This window comes from Phacochoerus africanus, chromosome 1, assembly GCF_016906955.1.
Source record: "Phacochoerus africanus isolate WHEZ1 chromosome 1, ROS_Pafr_v1, whole genome shotgun sequence".
Lineage (NCBI taxonomy): Eukaryota > Metazoa > Chordata > Mammalia > Artiodactyla > Suidae > Phacochoerus > Phacochoerus africanus.
The window spans coordinates 261,433,688-261,449,438 of NC_062544.1; the positions used below are offsets into that span (position 1 = coordinate 261,433,688).

Here is a 15,751-nt window from a genome sequence, read left to right on the forward strand (position 1 = left end):
CATTCCAAGTAATGAATAAAAGCAGTGGGCCGTTACAGTCTGGCTGGCGGAGGAAGGCTGAAACAGCCAGACTCCCCCGAGGCCTTGAGCCGGCTTAAAATGGTGACAAGCAGAATCAAGGGAGTCCCAGTGCATCACGGTTCAGTTTGTCTCCCTTCATTTCCTCTTCTGTGGAGACTGGGAAGGCTATGAGAAGGTGAGGTCATCTTAGCCATTAATTCAGCACACTTTCATAAAGCTCTGCATGCTCTGGTTTCATTAACAAGCAAATACAGTTTAGATAAATAGTTACATATTTACCTTCGGCAGAGAGATGAGGGTACCATTGAACATAAACTAGTAGCCATGCCTCCAGCAGTTCACTTTGTTTATCTACATATGTCTACTGTGTATTCATTTTTCTATGTTAAAAATGCAAGTAGGTATTTTTATATGAGGGAATAACCAATGAAGCAAGCCCCATAGATATTTATGTACTTATTTCCATCTCATATTTATTGAACACATATAAGCAGTTACTGAAAAAATGACTACCACATTCTTAAGCCTCCATGTAGCTCTTTCTTAATAATCAAATATATTCTTCATATGAAAAAATTCTTTCTTAAATTATAATATACAATTTAAAATATTCTATAAATGTACAAGTGAAGGATGTTAGAGCAATGTGATCTATGTTCTCAGTAAACTTTTTTTTTTTTAGATAACTGAAAATCAGTCTTTCTTCTTTCAGCAAATAATTGTTATGAACTATGCTTCGTGCCAAAACCAGCTGACTCCCTTAGTCCTTTGAGTTATTGTGAAGGTTAATATCCATCCAGAAAACAAAACAAAAACTAGATTTTCAACAAAAGGGGTAAAAAATAATTTGTAGGAAATGACTACTTATATTATTCTTGAAGGCCTTGGAAAATTTAGCATAGAGTGTCTTTGCCTATCCATGACAGAGCATCTGGGTGCCAAATAACATGGAGTATCTCATTAGAGAGATATTAGATCTAATTATGCAACATATAAGTGAGATCATTATAGTAACATTACCTCAATGAGGTAAGTAAGTAAGCACATGTGAGATCTAACACTCTGCTGCTCCAAAGAATTTTTGAAAGTGAATGTGAGGAATTAATGATCACTTAAGTGTACCTCTTAAAAAAGATCAAAACCAGCCATGAATCTTTGACATGTAATGGAAGAAGATAATAGAATGTTAGGGACCCTGACTAATTCTAGTGGAGAGAAAAACTTCCCGGGCAAATATTATCTTTTAATGCAAATTATTTTCCAAACAAGATAAAAGAGAAAGGTAGTAGAAGAGACATAGCTTTTGTTAGGTGTTTCTCCTATCACTTTTTTTTTTTTTTGGCACTTCTCTGTCAAGGGGCTTCAAACTTTAGAGTGTGACAGAATCACAGAGAAATCTTGTTAAAACACAGAATGTAGGTCCCATCCTCTGTTTTTGATTCAGTAGAATTGGGTAGAGTCTGAGAATTGTATTTCTAAAATTCCCAAGTGATGCTGATGCTGCTGATCCAGGTCCTATTTGAGAACCACTGGACTATGTGAAAATCACCAGAGGAGACATTTAACTCACATTATCTTCTTGATTATTTTTCTATAAGATGAGGATCCAAGGCTCATATATTCTGCTTAGTATTTTTCTTTTTCTTTTTTTTTAAATTATTTTTATTTGTTTCCATTATAGCTGGTTTACAGTGTTCTGTCAATTTTCTACTGTACTGCAGGGTGACCCAGTTACACATACATGTATACATTCTTTTTTCTCACATTATCAGGCTCCATTATAAGTGACTAGACATAGTTTTCAGTGCTACACAGCAGGATATCATTGCTAATCGATTCCAAAGGCAATAGTCTGCATCTGTTAACCCCAAGTTCCCAATCCATCTGAATCCCTCCCCTCCCCCTTTGCAACCACAAGTCTATTCTCCAAGTCCATGATTTTCTTTTCTGTGGAAAGGTTCATTTGTGCCATATATTAGCTTCCAGATATTAAGTGATATCATATGATATTTGTCTTTGTCTTTTTGACTTACTTCACTCAGTATGAGTCTCTAGTTCCATCCATGTTGCTGAAAATGGCATTATGTAATTCTTTTTTGTGGCTGAGTAGTATTCTATTGTGTATATATACCACATCTTCCTAATCCAATCATCTGTCGATGGACATTTGGGTTGTTTCCATGTCTTTGCTATTGTGAATAGAGCTGCAGTGAACATGCAGGTGCATGTGTCTTTTTCAAGGAAAGTTTTGTCCAGATATATGCCCAAGAGTAGGTTTGCTGGGTCATATGGAAGTTCTATGTATAGTTTTCTAAGGTACCTCCATACTGTCCTCAATAGTGGTTGTACTAGCTTGCATTCCCACCAACAGTGCAAGAGGGTTCCCTTTTCTCCACACCTGCTCCAGCATTTGTTATTTGTGGACTTATTAATGACGGCCATTCTGACTGGCGTGAGGTGGTATCTCATGGTAGTTTTGATTTGCATTTCTCTAATAATTAGTGATGTGGAGCATTTTTTTCATGTGCTTATTGTCCATCTGTATATCCTCCTTGGAAAAATGTCTATTCAGGTCTTTTGCCCATTTTTCCATTGGGTTGTTGATTTTTTTGCTGTTGAATTATATAAGCTGTTTGTATATTTTAGAGATTAAGCCCTTGTCAGTTGCATCATTTGAAACTATTTTCTCCCATTCTGCAAGTTGTCTTTTTGTTTTCTACTTAGTATTTTTCAATCGAGCTATATATCTTGGTAAATCCCAATTCTATTACAAAGATACCATCTTTAAACTGTAATGAAGGCCTCTGACAAGTGCTTTGGGCATATTTTCAACATACTTTTAAACAACCAAAACAACAAAATGAATAACCATTACCTAGCAGGGAAGAGGCCAAAAATAATGAGATGTGATTGCTCTATGAAGCTAATTTAGCTCTCTTATAACTGTAGATGTTATCACTTTCCTAAGATATCTGAGTATGTTATGTACTGAATTGATCAAGTCTGGTGACCATAGTTGCTAATACTCTGTTGTAGATTTGATTTGCTGAGTGTAGATCTTAAAAATTCTCATTACACACACACACACACACACACACACACACACACACAAACTGGTAAATATATGAGGCCATGGGTGTGTTAACCTGATTGTGGTTATAATTTCTCAAAGTATATATATATATATATATATATATATATATATATATATATATATATAAAATCATCATGCTGTACACTTTACATACAGTTTTATTTTTCTATTTCACCGCAATAAAGCTGGAAGAAAAATAATAACTAGATAAATTGATTGATGTCATCAAACTGACTTTAAATTTTAAAAAGTAGCAATCAAATAAAGATTGTCATCATATATAAAAAGGAGCTCATTGGCTTCTTTTCTTGTAAAGTAATTCTAACTATAGCTTGGATAGTCTTGCTAATTAATTAACCTAATGATGTGTTTAGGAAGATACATATAATAAAACACCACCAAAAGTTTGCATGAGTTTTTGTTTGTTTGTCTTAATCTCTTTCTTATCTCAAGACAAGGATTGTATTTGTTATGGTAACAGTTGGTATTCAAAGGACATTTTCAGGACGACTATTTCCTTGACTCTACTCAAATTGCCTTCAAAATTATATAAGCTGGTTCATATTCTGAACTCAAAAATCTGAGGCTCTAAAATAAGGAAATATTTATGTGGTAATCTGCCTAAAAATAAAGGAAAAGATTGTAGGACCTCAGTATCAGGGCAGTAACTTCATATTTTCTTGCGGAGGAGAGCCCAATCCAAAAATACATGAAACAAAATTCTTAATTTTGAAAAAGTGGGTTAAAATCCATTTTTCCATGTTGGTTTTAACTGAACTATCTGATCAACTCTGAGAGACTCTTTTGTTGTCTCCTTTCTTACCCCAAAACACAGCTGGATACTCCATTCATCCACATGTAAAAAAGTGAGGAAACCGTTATTGCTATAATACCAGTGCTTTTCAGTGGTTTTGATGTGGTTATCCTAGTCCAGAAGAAAGTTCTGTTTCCCAGGATCACTTTTAAGTATCCAGAAAAACTTATGTGTTGTTATATCCACAGGCAAAACTAGACTGAGGAATCAGGTTCCATTGACTATGCTTTGTTCTTATTCTTGGCTACATTCTGTACACATGGGAAACTAGAAACACTGATGCCTGGGTCTCAACCAGAGGGATTTGGGTTTAATTGACCTAGTGAGTAGCTAGGTCACTATGATATTTTTAGAATCTCCCATGTTAGGACAGTGTATAGCCAAGTTTGAGACCAGTGTTTACAGTTACTTACAGGTGAAGCCTTTAATAAAAGGACTAATGACAATGAAGTTCATGTAGGCACCTCACATTCCAAAAGTATGAGCACATGGGAAATAGTAAAGAGTTCATTCCCATTCCTAAGGATTTGTGTGTTGCCTGTGTTTTTTTTTGTTTTGTTTTTTGTTTTTTGTTTTTTTTTTTTAACCATGGCAGAGATGGGTGTTATTAAAGTGAAATCCACTCTGTGGATTTACCATAATCTTGGAGGTAACATGCTTCTGATAACATGCCCTTACAGAAGCAATATTTATTATGGGAGTTTAAGATTTACTTGGTTGGGATCTTGTCTTCTCTCTCCTATTCTGCTTTGTTAGTTCCTTAACCAGAATCCCCGAGAGCACATGATGTTCCAGTCATTGCGCAGGGACAAGAACATGGCAGGGAAGGAACATAAAGGTAAGATTATACAATTGTTAGTAATATGCTTTTCAGAAAACTGAATGCAAATGTGAAAATCACTGGCAAGATAAAATACTTAATTGTGTTTTTAAAATTAAACAATGAGGAGTTGGTATTAAAATGAAGATTGTATTGACAAAAATTAGAAAGAGAATGTGGATGTGGGAGTGAAATGAAGAGCGAAATGATTATAAAAGGGAAAATGTACCAAGATTTTCATCTTAACTGGGAGGAGACAGCTCTATTGTTTCTTTTTTGTCTTTGGTTCCAATAAAAGGACATAGTCCAAAGAGGGAAACATTTTTTATCAATGTCATTAAATTTTGTTTAGGTTTTGAAACTTTATTTATTTATTTATTTTTATGGCTGCACCCACAGCATATGGAAGTTCCTGCGCCAGGGACTGAATCTGAGCCATAGCTGCAACCTACACTGCAGCTGTGGCAATGCTGGATGTTTTAACTCACTGTGCCAGGCCAGGGATTGAACCTGTGGCTCCGCAGGGACCTGAGCCGCTGCAGTCTTATTTTTAACCCACTGTGTTGCATTGTGAACTCCAAAACTTTTATTCGTGGACTTTTTACTTCATTTTATACTGACTTTTTCATTTTTTATATTTCAGCAAAACTGATACATTGTGAGAAATACATCTCACTAGAGACCTGCATTTTACTCTCTGCTGCCTTTGCTTACCTTATCATCACTCTTTGGATTTTAGTATAACTGGTCTTGGGACAACCTCTTCCCCATGAACACTGTCCCTTTCCCCCATTCCCACTTGTTGTGGCTCATCCTATTTATTAATGAAGTGAGAGCAGAACTGACTTACAGGATATTTGTATACTGGGTATTAGGACAGGTCTATACCATGAGAGCAGCAAAGTGGTGTCTCAAGCCTCATTCGCAAAGATGGACTTGATCCATGTCCTTCTCAATTTCACACTCATTTAGAACCCACTTTTCTTATTGTAACAACCCATGTCCTATAATAGGCAATGAGGTCTGTTACCCAAAGGGTATGCTTCTGTCTTCCAGGATCTCATTCTGTGAGCTTTTCTCGTCCTAGACTGGGATGCTAGCACTTACCAACTTAGGCATGAATAGGTTCAGTCTAAAACATCATTTCCCCAATTTCTTAGCACCATGTGTTTTCTTCCATTCACAAATACCCCATGTGGACATCTAACAGAAACTGATATGTCAAAGATGAGATGAGCATCTTAGAGGAAAGTAAAGAAAGCCAACTCTAAATATATTTCATCATAAAAAGGATTTAGAAAACATTCTAAAATAGGTGGGCATGCAGGATGTGCCACAGAAAGTAAGACACACCAATGAGTGTAGACTTTCACCCTTGAGTCAAGCTATAGTTCCTTCTTTAATCAGGAACTTGCTATGCATCATGCACTGTGCCTAAGAAATTTGTATATGTAATTGCATCTAATCTTACCAATGCCCCATCAGATAAGCTCTGTTATGGTCTTTAATTTTTTAGATAAGAGAACTAAAATGTGGAGAGGTTAAGAAATTGGTCCTCCATGATACAGACAACAAATAGCAGAATCTTGTTTCAGGCTCTTTAATTTTGCACTCAATTTTAAGTTCTTCAGCACAATGTTATGTTGTTATCAGCTACTGTTACTGATGGCAGAGTATAGGAGTCCAATTCACAGTTTAAGAAAAAGGAGAAATCACAGAAAAGAGCCTGAGGGGTTTCCTAGAAACCAGACAGAAATGTAGCTGTGCCTCAGGAATATCAGCAGCCAGGCAATAAACACCGCCCAAACTCGGTGTCTGCCCACCTCTCTCACCTCACTCTTTCCCACCATTTGCTCCCTCCCGAACCCCCCACCTTCACTTGTCACTGCCTTACTCACTTTGCTTCACATGGTGGAAAAACAGTTACCATGAGCTTGTTATCTCCTTGTTCAATCAACGCCACAAAACATGAAATTGGCTCACTTTTGATCATATACACACACACAAACACATACAAAAGCATGGAGTTGGCAAACTTTGGCCACTTTTAGGTCATCACCCATTCTATAACTATCATTAATTCATCTACTTAAATCAGAATTAGTTGGGAAATGCTCTGTGTGTCTGACAGTGCCCTGACTACCAGGAATACAGTGGTGAATCAGACAGACCTGGTCTTATATTCTAGTGGGGAGGGACAGACAATAAGTAAATCAAAATGTTGATATCTGAGAAGCAAGTACATATATTAAATAAGTATATGAGCCAATTTCCAATGGTGCTCAATTAATTAATATATAATATAGTTAATATAATAATAAAGGTAAATGAGGTAATATATATATAACCATGGGATGGAGGTCAATATTAGATAGAAGATATTTCTCTGAGATGACTTTTGAGTAGAGACTCAAATGACCAGAAGAAACCAGTCTGCAAAAGATCAAGAAAGATCATTCCAGGAGGGAGAGGATGGGAGGTACAAAAGCCATGAGCTGAGACTATTAGTTGGTGAGGGTGGCTAGACATTAGTAAGGGACAGGAAGAAAGAGAAGAGATGGGTTAAGTCAGAGAAGCAGCCAGGGACTAGCAATCTGTATGGGAGAACTTCGAAAGTTATTCAAAGTGGGAGAAGTTATAGCCAGAGGGAGGATGCTCTGATTTGCCCAAGTTGGATCTGATCCCTTGGGTTATATTTTAATTTGGCTGCCATTGCTGCAGCCAGAGGGCTGTTAAAAGAGGGAGGGCTATTTCCCCAGGGGAGCTGTAGGTCTGGGCAGATCAAGTAATGAGCAAGTCTGTCCTCTTCACAGTTCTGTTCAAGGACCTCTGTTAGAAATTCCTTTAACAGTTAGTTGCTGTATATTGTCGAGTACCAGTAACCACTGTTCTTTCAAAGCCAGCTTTATTTACAGGGTTATATTTTCTAACCAGTTTTAAGTATTTTAGATTCATGATTTTCCATGCAAGTTTAAGGCTTTTTAAAAGAGCTGCTCAATTGGACAATCATCCCACGTTGGAAAATTATCTTTTTTATGCCGATTTGTTGATTTATTACCTCCTGGCTAGTATTTACTTAAATACTGTCTATTTTGCCTCTAGCATTGGCTTTCAGTTGGATTTCATTGGGTTTTGTATCTTTAATTTCCCATCTTCCAAGCTCTTTTACTTGCCACGCTTATTTTCAGTTTTCTTAGTAAAAATGATTTGGATCCTGAGGGCATTTGCTAGGTATCAGACAAGGAGCATCACGCAGCTATAAAAGCAGGTCAAACTAAAGGAAAAATGGAGTAAAATGGAAAGGGATGTCAGAAGAAAGGAGAGAATCTGGAGGCAAGAAGAAAAAGGAAACTAGAGAGTCAAGATAGTAGTCATATCCAAAAACAAAGAAATGGCCTGAAGAGTTATGAATCGCTATAGCAGAATTAATGAGATGGAAAATTTCCCAAGAAAAAGAGCCAGGAAGAGATAAAAGAAGGAAAAAACCCAGCATAAAATGAATAAAAAACAAAATAGGAGAAAAGTAAAATTTAAAAAACCCCAAGTGCAAGGTGAAAGAGTAAAACAAAAGAATAGATAAGTAAGAAATGATGCATTGCATTAAAGCAAATGTATTCTGTTTTCTTTATTCTTATCTTTCACTGGCTTTGCATTTCTCCGGTAGCAAAGCCAAACTGAAAGGATAATTTTGTTTATGTACCCGATTTGCATAATTGTGCAATATAAATTACAATGCTAATTAAGGACAGCCCTTGGGCTTCTGGAATTGGGTCAAAGTGGCTCCCTGAGAGCAAAGAGGTTGGGGCATTGGCTCTGTCCCCTCTCCCACTGCAGGGAAGCCGGGCAAGAGCAAAGAACCTCTCTGACAGGGTGTGAAATCTTGTCAGAATTTGTTGAAGACCCAGAACTATACGTCTCACTCTAAAACTTGGCTTTGAAAATCATCTTTGTGTGATGCAGCGAGAAGTGCTTAAAAGCAAAAAGTTCTCCTAATCCTAAAGGAAGTCTGTGTTGGTTATCATTTTATGAGTTTCTTTCCCCTCACAGTTTTTTTTTTTTTTATTCAGAGAAAATTTTTTTTTTTCAAATTGTAGATAACTGTGCGTGAACCTGGCATGCGATATTTTCTCGCTGGACTGTTGCCAGAATTGTCCCAAACCATGTTCTACATGCCCTGCTCAGAAGCCTGGGGAAGCTGACAAGCTGCTTTCTGAGCTTTAGTTAAATCCATGCCCTTAAAAACTAACTCAGCTATTGCACCATAACTACATGAAAAATTCAGTCCCATTCCAAATATTGGCTTTGGAATGGATAAGCAATGGGATCCTGCTGTATAACACTGGGCACTATGTATGGTCACTTGAGATGCAGCATGATCATGTGAGAAAAAAGAATGTATACATGTATGTGTGACTGGGTCGCCTCGCTGTGCAATAGAAAACTGACAGAACACTGTAAATCAGCTATAATGGAAAAAATAAAAATCATTATTAAATTTAAAAAAAATTCAGTCCCAGAGAGTTTATTCCCTGCACTCTTCTCAATGAAAAACTGAAAGGTATAGGGTTCATATAATCTTTAGGTTTTTTTCAAGCAAAGGGTATCTCTGAGTTCCTCTAGTGAATGCTGCCATAGCTGCAATAGAGAAGCCTCTATTTAGGCTTATTCTGAAGGAAGTGTTTTGCAAGATATTTTCAGCTTCTGAACCCTGACTTCAATCAAAGGTTACCTGGAAAAATAGAAAGAAACAAGATCCCAAATCACTCCGGTGGGAGTAGGATGACGAGCTGGCAGCATCGGGGCCAAATGTCCTCTCTCAGTCCTTTCTGTCCACTTTCCCCCCTTATTCATCTTCTGAGAGTGCATAAGCCACTTCTAAAGGGATGCATTCTCTACCTAACTTAGGGAACAAGCACGTCAGGGATATTGGTTTTTTACACCTGATTTGGAATTTAAGACACCTAGAGGTTCTTTTCATTTTAGGAATAATTGGAAAATATATAGCTTATTTCCTATCCTATGCTACTTTATTTTCTAGAGCATTCTTTCTAAATCCCTTTCATACCTAGGCATTTAAAAATTTGTGGAATTCCCATTGTGGCTCAGTAGTAACTGACCCAACTAGTATCCATGAGGACGTAGGTTCAATCCCTGGCCTCGCTTGTGTTACTGTGAGCTGTGGTGTAGTTCGCAGACACAACTCGGACCCTGCATTGCTGCAGCTGTGATGTAGGCTGGCAGCTGCAGATCCAATTTGACCCCTAGCCTGGGAACTTCCATATCCTGTAGGTGCATCCCCCCTCAAAGAAAAAAAAAAGGCTAAATAAATAAATAAAAATTGGTAATATTTCTGTGGTACCCTGGGGTAAACTAGGGGAGAATTGGGACTTCAATCAGGCTGCTCATGTTCCAAGGTGACTGGGTGTGGGGCTCTAACCCACCCAAAACTCCAGTTACTTGAGGCCATAGACACTGGTTCATGGTTCAACATTAGACCAAATTCTAGGCAAAACACCATCTCAGGAACATTTGGAAACATTAGCAAATTCTTGAGAATATTGTTTGAGAATGTAGATACAAGCAAGAATAAATTTTCCAATTTCCACTTCATACAGGTGGCAATAGCTAAAGCTAACTTGAACTGTTTTATTTTCACCTGGAAGAGTCCTGGTGGATATGTATTTTCATTTCTTAAAACCTGTATCTAATAGGTCATGTTCCAGTTTAAAAATCTTCGAGACTCACCACGTCATATAGGATAATGTCCAAATCTTTATCTAATTATAACTAATATATAGGTTTACCTATAATACCATCAAGGTGGGGGCGGCAACCCCTCTTACTGGTTTATTGATGACAATGTAGCCAAGGGTGGTTATCATCTCTGGTCTGGTTAGTGTCCTTTTATTATCTTAGTTAAGTAGCCCTCACCAGACAAATTGCTTGCTGCTCCTGGGGCTGAAATGCTTTTTGGTAGATTTTCCTTTTCTTTTTCTGCTATTACTCATAATTTAGTCATTCTAGTCTTTTTCACTAACATATACTCTGATCCTAATTATAAGGCATAATCTCACAATGTAGACATCTTAGAGAATACACCTTCTGATGATTGTATACATGTTGAAAGCAATTACTATGGAGCCATGATTCTTAAAATGTGGTCCTTGGACCAGCAGTATCAATAATATCTGGGGAATTGTCACTAAGGCAACCTGTCGGACAAATCTTAGATCCACTGAATCAGAAACTCTGAGGATGGGCCTTAGAAATCTGTTTTTAACCAAGTGATTCTTTTGCATGATAAAGCTCGTAAGCCATCGTTAAGGAAGATCAGGGTTGAATGACACCTTGGTTGAAGGCTTCCTCAGCTTCTCTCTCACTACTTCAATACATTTTCCCTTATGCCTTTTAAATTTCTGTTTCACTAGAGTTTTCTCTTCTATAAGGGAACTTATCCACTCCAGGGCTGAATCTTCCATAGCAATTTTTAGTTTATAGTTTAACAAGTTCATGCCTACTTGGTGTAGGTGACTATGGTTAGGTTCTCACTTCTCTAAAATTTTCCTGGAAGATGGGAAAATTAGAGTTACCAGATTTATGCCATCATATCTCCTTCCAGGTGGAATTCAGAAATTATCATAGATCCTTTTTCTCCTCTTAGTTTGTCTTCTTGCTGATTTCAAGCTTAGTATTAAAATCGTATTTCCTAAGCATACAAAAATTGATGACATTGTGAGATATGAAGCAATTGACATTGCATGGCAAGGGTCCATCATTCTAGAGTTAAACTAATGTCATGAAAATCCACAAGAAGGCAAAATATCTTTGCATGAATTGAACTTCATACTTGCATCAGGACTAGTAGGTATAAATAGAAAGAAGCTCTGTTTAGGGGTTTAGAGCTTCTGCTCTGGAGCCAGATTTCCTGAGCTCCCTCAGAACCTGATCCAACACTTACTGTTAAAAGACATTGTACAACCCTCTGTACCTCAGTTTCTTTATCTGCCTATCACAGAGGATGTGTTCACAAGTTTTAGCTACCACTACACCCTTTGAAGAAATATTGTGCAGAGGATACCCACTCATTGTAGTCAGGCAAGGTTTGTTATTATAAACTAAGCATCTATCTCTGATAAAACAGAGACGTATTTTGATGACAGAGAATTGGTTGAGAATGATTCAACCCACACTGGGCAATGAAAACAATGAGTAGTTCTTAGAAAACTTACAGTATATATTCAAACCTAATAGCATTTAATTGGTATACAATGAGATTTAGTATAGTTTCCAATTTTCCCAAGCCCGGAAACTTGTACCAGTTTTAGCCAAGATAATAGTTCTGTTATTTCCAATCTGCTCTCTTTTGATTTGGCTGTGAAAGTTCTTCCTTATTTCAGAGTCTTATTCTCCTCTAGCCTCCCCCTCTTCCCCCGCTTCAGAAGATGTTACCTTCATGTGTATAAATGGATTGAGCTGATATGTTGTCACTTTCATGCCTGTAAGCACATACTATTGTTTATGGAACATGTTCTAAAATTTGTAAATAGCTCAAAGTTTATGTTAAGATATGATTCTTGATAGACACCAGTCCAAAAGAGGTTTGGCTTTTCTACGCTTTGGCTGAGCCTGCCAGGAATTTCTAATTTACCCAGAATGTTTGTATGCTCTTTGAGTGTCTGGGCTTAAAATTTTACTGTTTTTTCATTTTACACTCTGTATCTTATTGGCTACATTTTTTTTCCTTCCCAGTTGCACTCATGATATGCTTTCTAGTCTTGAAAACTCACTTAACTATTACATGTATGATTATATAGGGTTATTAAAAATGTATTAAGTACCAGACACTGTTTTAGGCATTTAGGGTAAAGTGGTTATTAAATTTCTAGCCATCATGACACTTATATTAATTCAGTAAAATAAACTAATTTCTTAGAAGACAGAAACTGAAGCATATTCTATTTTGTTCTTAATAGAGTGCTAGAAACATAAATAGATGTTCAATAAAACTTCCTGGATTATTAAAATAAATATTTTGTTTAAATATTAGAAACTTCTGTGGAACTTGATTGAAGGAAACTTGGCAGTTATAGACTTAAGAGAGTGGGAGACCATTTGAGCTGCAAGGTCTTAAGAGGCTAGCAATGAAATGCTTGCTTTTCCCATGTGAAAACACAGAAAATACCCATGTCAGTCATTGAAAATTGACTGTAATTGTGTAACACACAGTTCACCCCGGCAGACCTAGTGGGAAGAAATGGGAAGTATTGGGAAGAACACTGAAATCGGGGTGAGAAAACAGGGTTGGCTTTGTAACTCAGTAGCTATCTGACTCTAGGCAAGTTTCCTAAATTTCAAAACCCACATAAAATAGTTCATTCAACCCTTCAGAAATGTGGCTAAGACTAGAATGTCTGAGAACACTTTGATACATCTTTATAATTATTAACTATTTTTCTAGGGAGACAGGATTAGGTTTGGAGAATGTGTCTTAAATGGAAAGATGCTGAGGAAGATAGGAAGCCACTGGAAGTAGGGGAAAAACATGTTCCTGATCCTTTAGGAATGCCATGAAATTCCACCCAACCCCCAAAACTAAAATGGCTAGATAGCAGTTCCCTGATGGCCTAGTGGGTTAATGATCTGGCATTGTCACTGGTGTGGCTCAGGTTCCATCCCTGGCCCAGGAGCTTCCCACATGCTGTGGGCACAGCCAAAAATAAATAAAATAAAATAAAATAAAATATAAAATAAAATGACTATATAGACCATGCAGAATGTGTAATTTGATCAACAAGAAGTTCAACTATAGTGCCACTTACAGTTTGGACCATTATTGTATGGGCAGAGTTCATGGAAAAATGTACAACCTCTCTTATTCTGAAATACTTAGCATGAAAAACAGATGAGAATTTAAATATTTCTCAAGCTCATCATGAAAATGCCTAGCATATTTTGTGGACAACAATTTCTTGCATTATTAGTTACTTTGTTTTTCAGTAGGTGCAAGCATATTGTGAGATGTTCTATATTTATGAAACTTATGACAAACTGTGAAAATAACATAATTCATTTTGGGTGAGCCAAAGCAGTAGCCCAAATATTTCATTGAAATTCAGATCAACACTTTGGGTTCTATATTTGTTCTTAGATAGATTTAAAAATATGATTGGAGATATATTTCTCATTGCCATGTTTTTACATTTTGCTACAGTTTATTATATTTTAGAAATGATTCAATATGGTTATGCAATAGGCAGTATAAATCACCTACTTCATATTTACACATTCTGTTATGGCCATAAGAAGCTGAGATTTTCTTTTGAATGACCAGGAACTTGAGTATCATTGTATTATTTCTTCTTTTTCTCCTTGAATGTAACTTTCATTGTTTGTATATTAGAAAACATTTTGAATGAGAGAAGGCAAGGCTCTGAGTTATGTGAGTAGAACTCCATTCCGGAAATGATAGCATCTGTCTATCTCATTGCCATTTTTTAATTTCCATTTTTAGATTGTGAGAAATGCATTAGACTGAAAATCAGCAAACATGAGAACTGATATCTACTCATCTGTGTTGGATAGCATGTCTTTGGAGAAGTCTTCCTGCACCCCTCTCCCAATAAAGTGAAGCATTCTGCTACTGTGCTGTCCACTAGTTTATGCCCCTGTTTTTCTCTAGTGTAGTTATGTGTTCACATACCTATCTTTTGTATCAGATAGTGGGTTCTCTGATGGGAAATACTTGGTCTTGTCCTGCTTGGTAACTTTAGCAAAGGACCCAACATGTTGTTGATGCTCAATAAATGTTTTTTGACCCAAAAACGTTCAATCGAAATGAATCTTTAATGCTGGAAAAACAGCTGCAAGGTTAGTTAGGACTCTTTTAATCTTGATTCTGATTAAACAATACCTTGAACCTCAGAATTTTTCAGTACTTGATTTAGAGAGATGGAAACCTAGGTGAATAACATTCATTTTTTTACTCCTCCGAGAGTACAGTTATCCTTTCAGGGAAATAAATCAACTGAGGAAACTCGTAGAAACTGAATGTGAGTGAAATGAAATGGCACGTGTGTGTGTGTGTGTGAGTTAGTGTGTGTGTGTGTGTGTGTGTGTGTGTGCACGCATGAGAGAGAGATTCGAAGGGATGAGAAGAATGTGTCGAGACAGCTGATCAACAAGAAGTTCAACTATAGTGCCACTTACAGTGGCACTATAGTTACTAGCAATGACAATCACTATTCAGTGCCTACTCAATATCCACTTCTCCTCTTATTTAACAGGCATCCCAGTTATGGAGAAACCTTGAACCTTGCTTTGGCAGCCTCAGGTATAGATGGAAGTAGTCATGTGACCCAATTCTGGCCGGTGATAAAATTTGCAAAAGGCTCTTGCTGAGGCTTCCAGGAAAGCTTTATAAGAGAAACTCCCTGGGATGGTCCTTTATTCCGTTTGCCTTCTCCCTGATGGATGCCTGGGGGAGTAATTATCTTGCAACATGAGAATTAAATCCACATTTTAGGACTGGTTTCAATAGGCGTACTGGAGAAATCTGGATCCCTGATGACCCTGAGCCACAGTACTCATCCTGATCTTCCTGTCCATGGCTTGTTGCATAAGACGAGTTAAACCCCTTTCTTATTTAACTCATTGTGGGGTTTTCTGGAAACCAAACACAGTTCTGATAGATTTGCACTTTCAAGGAAAAGGGGAGCACATGGCTTCGAAGTCTGACGAGATTTTCCATGGCCAAAACCATTCTACTGAAACAGCTCCATCTTTGCCCATGATGCAAAGGAACTGTCCCGAATGACATAGCATGTCTGAACATTTCTTTATCAAAAAGCCTAGGCTTAAAGAACCCATGAAAGTTGTCTTAGAAGTAAGTATGGGAGTTCCCGTCATGGCCTAGTGGTTAACGAACCCAACTAGTATCCATGAGGACGCAGGTTTGATCCCTGGCCTCTCTCAGTGGGTTAAGGATCCGGCGTTGCTGTGAGCC

At 37.3% G+C, this 15,751-nt stretch overlaps 1 long non-coding RNA gene across 2 annotated transcripts in view; it reads left to right on the top strand.

The window, feature by feature from the left end:
- Window positions 1-14,622, top strand: part of LOC125135060 (uncharacterized) — a 294,915-nt gene extending 280,293 nt beyond the window's left edge. For both annotated transcript variants that reach the window (XR_007136895.1, XR_007136896.1), the window contains 2 exons: window positions 4,686-4,767; window positions 14,261-14,622. This is a non-coding gene — a long non-coding RNA (uncharacterized LOC125135060). The remainder of the gene's footprint in view (window positions 1-4,685; window positions 4,768-14,260) is intronic.
- The last annotated feature ends 1,129 nt before the right edge of the window (window positions 14,623-15,751 follow it).